The sequence below is a fragment of the Schistocerca cancellata genome, chromosome 7, assembly GCF_023864275.1.
Source record: "Schistocerca cancellata isolate TAMUIC-IGC-003103 chromosome 7, iqSchCanc2.1, whole genome shotgun sequence".
Lineage (NCBI taxonomy): Eukaryota > Metazoa > Arthropoda > Insecta > Orthoptera > Acrididae > Schistocerca > Schistocerca cancellata.
The window spans coordinates 586,390,348-586,401,218 of NC_064632.1; positions in this window are offsets into that span (position 1 = coordinate 586,390,348).

The window sequence follows — 10,871 nt, forward strand, 5'->3', positions numbered from 1 at the left end:
ATATGACATCATTCACAATATGCCCCGTCATTGTCAGGCCTGTATTGCTACCAGAGGTGGTGACATCCCATACTGAGCGCGTTAACCAGTTGTCGGAATGTGTGTGCAAATCCGTTAAGGAACGCCCTATCCGACAATGTTAAATTTAGTGACATGGCTTCCCTGTATTTCAGGAAGCACTGTAGCCATTGACATGAAACTTTTACAGGACATTAAGCTGCATGTTCTAAATCTACTGAATTATAATAATTGCTTTTCAGCCACTGCTTTCGGAAATGCAGTCTTTTAATCGCACGGTTAAAATTTTGTGTACCTTTTTGTGTGTTATCCTAAATAATTTTAATTATACAAGACATTATATTCTTCTTTTAGTTAGTAGACCCAATATATATATGTTATTACTGCCTGAAAATTTGAATACTCACTCGAAGTGGTTTCTGAGATTTAGGGAAAAATGCAACAGAAAATGTAAATTTTCAGGAACGGCTTCTAAAGTCTCAAAAGACTGTAACTCAATTAATATATGTTTAATTTTTTTTATTTTCAGTCACGCAGAAGCACCCTCCGCCACTCTGTGTATCATCCTCTTGATATTTTTCCAAGGTTTTTTTTTTCTTCTTTTCTTCTTTCTGGACTCTTTAGTGGCCAGCTGTGCTGCATACTCTGCTTTATCAATGCGAACCTTGTACATCCGTTAAAGTCCTCTGATGCAGTTTGCTCCAGGATTAATTCCCATATGCTGTAGCTCTTTCACCCTACCAATGTTACCACCATTAAAAGCAATAACAGCATTCCTGACCCCACACTTTACTCTCTTCATTCCAACAAAAACATTTTTAGGTAAGCAAGTCCATACAAGTTTATTGAACGACTCATTGGGATTTTGAGATTGACCATGCAGACACTTCAGTAATTCAGGATTTGCCAGGTCTCTGTAAATAGGTTTTATGATATCCATGGGTGCTGCTGGGATGGAATGTTTATGGCTGTATGAACTGTTTGAGTACTGGGCGTTGCAGTAACTGCACCATTAGTCAGGTCCAGGAGGGCAAAGGCGGTGTACTGGTTTTTCATCAGTTCGCAGTCTGTGGAAGAAGGTAGCCCACACTGCCTGCTTCATTTTCAACAAATCCTCAGTGTTATTTCTAAAGTCCAGCTCATAATACTGCTGATCATTTTGTCTGTAAGCCTGCCTCTTCTGATTTTACCATTAGAAAGTTTCTTGTCTCTGAAAACTTTGTTTCAGCTTCCTCAACCTGGTGCCCATCCTCTACTCGACATGACACATGACCTTTATAACACAACAATCCACACCCTTCTATATAAAGAGTTATCGATTTTATTATATCTTGAAGTAATGCATCCAAAAATTTTAACATTTTCAACCGGTGTAGATTATATTTAAAAAAATAAAATAAAATACTTCCCATTTGAGTTTCTAAGTGATTTATATATTATGTGGAAAATTGCAAATTTCATAATGAGACAAAAATCCGAAAATGTGAAAAAAAAAATTTCGTTCTAAGTCCCTTAAGTTGGAAAAAACTAAGAATTTTTGTCTACCAGTTTCTACTTTACTATCACCTGTTTATATTATTTTGTGGCAAAATAAACGCACCCTTGCAAAATTTCCTTTTGTTGCTTTAATTTTAGACACCAGTGTAAATAACACGCTAATGGAGTATCGACTCAGCTGTGCGACTGGTTCGTGTTTTCCTGTCAGAAACGTCACAATTCGTAGAGATTCATGGAAAATCATCGAGTGAAACCTTTAATTATATCTTGGCTTCCCGAAGGAAGCGTTACAGACCTTCGACCGTTCTTAATAAATACAAACGATGTAGGAGACAAAATGAACAGCCCTCTTCTATCGTTTGCAGATGATGCTATAGATTACCGTCTAGTAAAGTCGTGAGATCAAAGCGAATTACAAAATGATTTAAACAAGATATCTGCATGGTGCTAAAAATGATAACTGATCCTCAACAATAAAAAAACATGACGTCCAGAACACGAATGGTAAAAAAATTCCCTTTCCTTTCGGTAAGCGATAAATCACAATTCAGCAGTCGATTTAATTAAACGCATATGGATTAAAATTATGAAGAATTTAAACTGAAACTAACAGAGGAAAAATGTTTCGGGGAATGCAAAACAAAGGCTGCGTTTCACTGTCAAATTTTCTAACTTCCCGTCCTCTTCTAGAGTGCTGCTGCGCGGTGTGGGTCCGTACCAGATGTATCGAAGCAGGACATCGGAAAAATTCACTGTAGAGCATTTCGTATTGCACTGTTGCGAAACAGGAAAGAGAGTGTTACAGATATGATAAGCACTTTGGGGTGGCAATCACCAAAAAAAAAAAAGCCGATCGTTACTCATTGTACCGAGATCTCTTCAGAAAATCCCAATCATCATTTTTCTCCTGCGAATGCCAAAATACTACGCCGACTCCCAGCTACAAAGGGGAGTATGAACACCGTGATGAAACAAGAGAAACCGAAGCTCGCACGGAAAGTTCTACGTGTTAATTTTTATTACGTCCTAATCGAGGGTGGAGCGGTAGAGAAATGAAGCGGAAGTAGTTCTGTAACCATCTGCCAAGTGTGAAATGCAGAGCAGCCATGTACATGTAGACGTAGCCACTAGCGTGTCTCGAATTTGTCGTAAGATTCACGTAGCCTCGTGCGAGCGGCTCTGCTTCTTAGCGTAGAGGGGGCAGATTCGAGTCGTTCGTACATGTAGCTCCTGGATACAGATTCTCCATGTGTCGTTACTGTGGTAGAACCGAATGTAAGAAATGCTCACCTACTCGCGTGGGAAATGTGCATATTAAATATTAGAAAATCTATGTTACTAGCAATGTGACATTAACGTGTGTCCAGAGTAACCACGAACATGAGTGAGTTTTGAAAAACGGTTGACGTGTTGGCTGTCTAACCAACGCTGAAAAATGCGACTGACTGTGCAAGCCACTAGCGTAGCGCACATACGTACTTTGTGTGAGATTAAAGCGTCGAAGGCCTCGCAAGAAATTATTTCACCACGAAACTTCTAAGGGCTGTGCTGTGCAAATTGTCTATACGCTTGTGAATGACCTCCCGCACTTACGGTGAGCACAGGTAGCAGTAAATGATGATGCAGACTAGAAAATATGTCAGATCGCTACGCTACGAGATTAATGGCTCCTGTAATTTGTAGGCAAAGTCGGACTCATATGGCACCCATATAACAGTTTGCCCACGTTGAAGGTTGCATTTCGCTAACGAGTGCTGGCGAGTGGAAGTGCTCCGAAAGATCGCTCCGGTACTCGACATAACGATCAGAATTTACGATTTAAAGTGCTCTGTCAACGATGCAACACTCGCCGTAAGGAACTCAGGAACAATTGTCCTCTGGGCAACACGAATGAATCGGCACTAACATAACATGCGCTGTGACCATGGAACTACAGAATTAGTTTCTCTGGTGCCAAATATCAAGGTGTAATCTTTTCTGTTAAACTGTAGACAGAGACACTAGAAATTCGAAAACACAAAAAGTACTTTAAGAGAAAAGAGAAGGTTTGAAATTAGACAACATGTGGGCCTTAGTATTGCATAAAGATCCATGACACACCTGGATGCTACTTCGAGATCGAAGACAGCGATCTGATGACATCACGAACCGACCATTGCTTCGATATGTTTAAACAGTTCGGTTCGCTGAGCTTATTCGAGAGTATAACTGCTTTCTGAGTCGTTATAAGCTGTTAATGTCTCCAACATTGGAAGACGAAACGTTAGGCTGAGAAATATGCCTTCGACAGCAGCCTAAACTCCATAATCCAATGTCACTAAAACTCCGTCGACCGTCGATATGAAGTAATTATGGATTCCTTCTCTGTGTGTGAGGTGTAATGTAGGCCGCCTCCGTCTGGTTTGGCCAGCAGCTGCACCATGGATAAAGCGAAATGGTCTACAGAAAATGTACGAGATGCATCTCAATACAAATGTATCCCGAGTTAAAACAGTCCTCCATTCGTAGGATCTCAGCGAGAGGACTGTATATTGAGACACAGACTAGTCAAGAAATCATTAAACATATTAACTGGAGTGCTGGAGGAATGTCTTGAACTAAAATGTCGGAACTTGAGAAAACCCTAGATGAAGAAAAAATAGATGTACTTATAATCGAAGCTAAGTTTAATACAGAAGGTTCTATCAGTATACAAATTACCAGATGCAATTTCTTCGTAAATTGGTAACAAACCTGGTTTGGTTATCATTAATACGTCTTTCGAAACACTGATAATTTGTGATTTTAATGCTCACTTTCTTCTCTTCAGTTATAAAGATATTAATGGTGCTGATAAAGCACTGAAGAATTCATTTCTTCAAATGTAACAGAATTAAAATATAAGTCCACTGACTCACATTCTTACACACCTTGTAAAGGTAATACGACAAATTCAGATATAACTTTCAGAACTGCTTCTAATAAACCGTACCAGAAAAAATAATAGTTGGTACTGGCAGTGGACACTGTACAATAATTTCCAATATTCAGATACAAAATAAAGGAAAAATATGGTTATGTATTCTATCACAAAGCAGCTGGGACTTTCAGAAGGAAAACGAAATAATATCTAGAAGAACTGGAAAAGATATTAAATTCATATGAGTTTGATTTTATTAAAGACAGAGCAGATGAATACAATGAAAAGCTGTGTAATATCATCACTGAGACAGCTAAAAGACGTAGTCCCAAAGGCAACAGTTTAGGTATAAACCCTTACGGGATGACACATTAACAACATTGAAAACATATACAGAGAAAATTCAAGTAAGAAAGCTGAATGTTTTAGAATGGAAAAGATAGAAGCAAAATTTAAAAACACAATAAATCACAATAAATAAACAAAAAAATACTTTCAACATATTCGTTGAAATCTTAGATTACAGAAAAGGCGATGTCAAGGTTTATAAATTCTTTCGAAAACTTGAAAACAAATATACATGTAAAAAGACAAGAACCAATGAAGGTCTGTAATGTTAATGACATATTATATATAGATCAAAATACAGGAAAAGCCTTCGATGAATTATAATCTCTATATAAATGAATACTTGAAGAGTTTAAGAAGAAAGACAAAGCAGTGTAGCTTCTAAATGTATACCTAAATTATAGATATGTTTTTGGGTGAGGTCCGCCTTGAGCAAAACACAATTTTGTTTATTGTCCCAGACATGTTTCACTGCAGCTGCAGCATCAGTGGGTTTTTTATTTTGCGGCTGTTAAACATAAGGAGTGTTGTTTACTGTTTACATACATGTAAATATTAGTTTTTAAATCTTAACTACAGATTTTTGAAGAGCACATAAAATACATAATTTTAAATCCGTAATTACGATTTAAAAACTAATACTTACATGTATATAAACAGTAAAGAACACTCCTTAAGTTTAACAGCCACAAAATAAAAAAAAAACACTGATGCTGCTGCGACTGCAGTGAAACATGTCTAGGACAAAAACAAAACTGTGTTTTTATAAAGGCGGATCCCACCCAAAAACATATGTATTGTTAAAGCAAACACAGACGAAAGAGCTTCAACCTCAAAAGGATTATACCTAAAGACTTAAAAGAGGAAGAGAAAGCAATGAAACCTCTGTTTAGATACATATAATAAATGATTTAATGATGATTTTGCTTTAGAAGAACTTACACAAGCGATTTCAAGTTTCAAGGACAGGAATAAACCTGGACCAGATAACATCTTGTCTAAGTTCTTAAAATATTTCGACCTAGTTGCAACAGAAACATTTCTAAATTTCATGGACCATATATGAAAATCACACATACCTGACATCTGAAAAAAGCGCATCATTACACCGATATTAAAACAAGAAAAACCAACAGATAATATGGAAAACTACAGACCCGTATCTTTAACAAGCTTATTTTCTAAAGCTGTAGAGAAGTCGATAGATTCTGAACCGATGTGTTTCTTGTAACAGAGAACCTTCTTTCTGTGAACTAAGAAGGATTTAGAAAATTCCGTTTCACCACAAATGAGATTTTCAGCCTCTCACAGGAAGTAAAAGATGCCTTGATTAACAGGAAAATTTCATGGAATTATTTGTTCATTTTAAAGATGTGTATGATAACACATGGAGAGTGAAATTGGTCGAAAAACTAAGAAACTTGAACATTTCTGGGGAAATTATGCACTGGATATGTGACTTCACGTAATAAAGATCATTTGCAACTAATATAAACAATACACTAAGTAAATATAAGAAATTCAAGAAGGGCTTTCCTCAGGGTGCTGTGACCAGCCCAACATTACTTAACACTTTTATCAGTGACATCTCCTCATACATATCTGCAACAGAAGACATAAAAGCTGCACTGTATGCAGATGATCTAGTTATTTGGATGGCATTACCAAACAACAAGAGGAATCAGTTATTAAATAAAATGAACAAGGTTATAAGTCGCCTTGAAGAGCTGTCACATGAAAACTTTATGGAAATACACACTCAAAAACCTAGTATCAATGATTTTCCTTAAGTCTCCCTCATGCAAAAGTAGCTCTAAAAATTGGAGGTGAAGATATACAGCGGAATGAACATTCTAAATACTCGTCTTTAGGGGTGTATATGCATCAAAAATGAAATTGGCAGACCTACAGAAATAAAACTGCTGAGAAAGAAAAAAAATCAACTAAGTATACTGAAGAGATAAACTGGTAGTAAAGGTGTTGTTCAAGAACAGAGTACAACAATACCTAGGGAACATACATAAGACCAAATTTAACATATGGTAACGAAGCACTTGTTACACTATTACCAGAAATATCAACAGGTTAGAAGAAGTCCAGAACCAAGCATTAAGAACTGTAACTTGCGGTCAGTCCCTTAAGTATATCCATGAGAATTCTGACTGGATGAGAACCTACTGAATTAATTATTCAAAGATTAACGCTACTTCAGTATGATAAATTGATTCCTGTACCCGATCATATTAAGTCGTTAAAATATAAACATTCATGTAACAATAACAGTAGACAGTTGAAAACACAAATTACTCGTAGGCTGCATCCAAAAAGTAGAAGACACAAGATTACAATATTAACTGCCGAGAGTTAAAGCTGAGAAATTTATTGTCCCACTCTTTCCAATTCTGCATCGTCAAGGGCAATACCAGTGTGACATAATGGATAATTGTAAAAAAAAGTTAAACAGATAAATTAATAATAACAGCTGCAGCATTGGGAACGACAAATCTGAGATACCCTGAATATCGGCTGCTCCACATCTACACAGATGGTTAATTAATGGAAAAAGAAGGAAACGTTGGCGTAGGAACAGCAAAATTTTCTCTTTCTGTTACTTTAGGACCACATCACTCTAATTTTGAAAATGACGGTCAAGGCATCAGAATTGCAACAACTCAGCAAAGGAACATTAGACAAATCAGTTATAATTTGTGATTGTAGAGCCACGGTATCGGCAGTTATCAATATACAAGACCCAAAAATCGTCCAAAGATCCTCTACGAAGGAATTAAATATCTACAATGGAACAACAAGACAACTGCAGTGCAATTAGATTAGATTAGATTAGATTTACTTTCATTCCAATTGATCTGTAGTGAGAAGGTCCTCCAGGATGTGGAACATGTCAGAAAAACAACACTACATGACAAATATTTACAACTAAAACAAATAAGCTAATGTACCATTCCACAGGTCCCAAGTGGAATGATCGTCATTTTCTAATGAACACTAAGAGTCATTTTACAAATACTAATGCACTGAATTTAAAATAAAAAAGTTTTTTATTTATTTATAAGGTAATAAACATGTAATACAACTACTGTAATACTTATTTACAATGAACACATTACTGCACTGAAATGGTGCAGAAGTTAGATTATACTTACACACACACACACACACACACACACACACACACAAATTTTCAGTGAACACATTACTGCACTGAAATTGTGCGGAAGTTATGTTGTACTTATATACAAATCAGTTGGTTTTACTAAGAAATTCAATGGGTACCATCTCACTATAGCTTAGATGGTAATGAAAAGGTATATTTTCTAGCCAGACAGGCCACAAAAATTAAGTAGTCTGGAGAAACCAACATGTCGTATTTTCCAGTAAAACGCTTTATGGCACCACATTTGAAGAAAAATCAAAACGATCCAATATAATTTCATGTGAGGGAAAGATCTGGAAAATCTCATGCACTACCATGTAGTGCCTGATTGACCAAGAAGAGGAGTAGTAGCCATACTCCTCTGGACTACTGGACTTAGCTGTTTGCCAGCCAACTGCAAAAAATTTTCATCCCGCCGTCTCCAGAATGTCAAATGATTGGTTCGATCATGAGCGAAGAAATTTAAAAAAGAGTCTGCAGAAATAAATGATTTCAGTTCACACTTTACAGTTCTGTACTGGAAAACCAGAAGGCGAATGACAAGTCAAATGCCAGAACATTAAAATAATGGCTGTCTCTGTATTGCTGAAGTTCGGATAGAGGGTCCGCAGCTGCAAAATCTTCAGCATGAGGATCTTAACTTAAATAGAAACAGATAATTCCCTCTTTCCTCTATCACTATCGGCTTTGAAATACCAAATTTACGTTTTCAAGTGCGCCTTTAGAATTCTTCAGTACATTCCGGAACAATACGATGCGAGTCGGCCATAGACGCTGTGGCGTGTTGCGTATTTCACTGTAACGACCGAGTTCCGTATTACTGCTCGCAAGGCATTCATACACGATATGTGTGCAAACGCGCCACAGCCTCTGCTGCAGTAGCTTTTATTTACAGTCTGAACATTGCGAATACATGGTCGAGTGACATGGTGATGCTCCGAAAAGCAATGAACTCTTGCATAGGTGCTATTGCAAATAATATTTGACATTTCGAAACAGATCATTTTATAACGAAGAGAATACAAAATAATTGTTTTCTCAGCGTTCAAGAAGTAGTGAAGTAATGAAGATTCCGAGATTCTGCACAGCTCTCTCTGAAATGTCTCTAATGAGCTACACCACTGGCCATTAAAATTGCCACACCAATAAAAAATGCAGATTATAAACGTGTATTCATGGACAAATGTATTATACTAGAACTGACATGTGATTACATTTTCACGCAATTTGGGTGCATAGATCCTGAGAAATCAGTACCCAGAATAACCACCTCTGGCCGTAATAACGGCCTTGATACGCCTGGGCATTGAGTCAAACAGAGCGTGGATGGCGTGTACAGGTACAGCTGCCCATGCAGCTTGAACACGATACCACAGTTCATCAAGAGTAGTGACTGGCTTATTGTGATGAGCCAGTTACTCGGCCACCATTGACCAGACGTTTTCAGTTGGTGAGAGATCTGGAGAATGTGCTGGCCAGGGCAGCAGTCGAACATTTTCTGTATCCAGAAAGGCCCGTACAGGACCTGCAACATGTGGTCGTGCATTATCCTGCTGAAATGTACGGTTTCGCAGGGATCGAATGAAGGGTAGAGACACGGGTCGTAACACATCTGAAATGTAACGTGCACTATTAAAAGTGCTGTCAATGCGAACAAGAGGTGACCGAGACGTGTAACCAATGGCACCTCATACCATCACGCCGGGTGATACGCCAGTATGGCGATGACCAATACACGCTTGCAATGTGCGTTCACCGCGATGTCGCCAAACACGGATGCGACCATCATGATGCTGTAACTGGAACCTGCATTCATCCGAAAAAATGACGTTTTGCCATTCGTGCACCCAGGTTCGTTGTTGAGTACACCACCGCAGGCGCTCCTGTCTGTGATGCAGCGTCAAGAGCAACCGCAGCCATGGTCTTCGAGCTGATAGTCCATGCTGCTGCAAACGTCGTCGAACTGTTCGTGCAGATGGTTGTTGTCTTGCAAACGTCCCCATCTGTTGACTCAGGGATCGAAACGTGGCTGCACGATCCGTTACAGCCGTGCAGATAAGATGCCTGTCATCTCGACTGCTAGTGATACGAGGCCTTTGGGATCCATCACGGCGTTCCGCATTACCCTTCTAAACCCACCGATTGCATATTCTGCTAACAGTCATTGGATCTCGACCAACGAGAGCAGCAATGTCGCTATACGATAAACCGTAATCGCGATAGGCTACAATCCGACCTTTATCAAAGTCGGAAACGTGATAGTACGCACTTCTCCTCCTTATACGAGACATCACAACAACGTTTCACCAGGCAACGTCGGTCAACTGCTGTTTGTGTAGGAGAAATCGGTTGGAACTTTCCTCATGTCAGCACGTTGTAGGTGTCGCCACCGGCGCCAACCTTGTATGAATGCTGTGAAAAGCTAATCATTTGCATATCACAGCATCTTCTTCCTGTCGGTTAAATTTCACGACTGTAGCACGTCATCTTCGTGGTGTAGCAATTTTAATGGCCAGTAGTGTAGCTTCTCATAACAACAGTACTTACGGTGACGAATACTGCAGATGCTTTACATCAGTACATACGAGTGACGCGCAAGCAAAATCTTTCATATGGTCTGCTACTATTAGTGAGAACTATAACATAGGAAACATGTGTATTTCATGAGAATCCCGCTACAGCGCAAGCTCACTTCTGTTCACAGAATTATTGAGGGTCAGAGCTTGCACGGGAAGATGTACTCGTAGGTGGTAGTTTTTCCGCGCGCTGTACGAGATTGGAGTAATAGAAGGTGGTTCGATGAACCCTGTGTCGGGCACTTAAATGTGATTTGCACAGTATCCGTATAGATGTAGGTGTAGATGTAGATGTAGATGTCGCCGACGAACGTTGACAACGACAGGTGCTACCCACAGGACCATTCTTTGTTGAAGA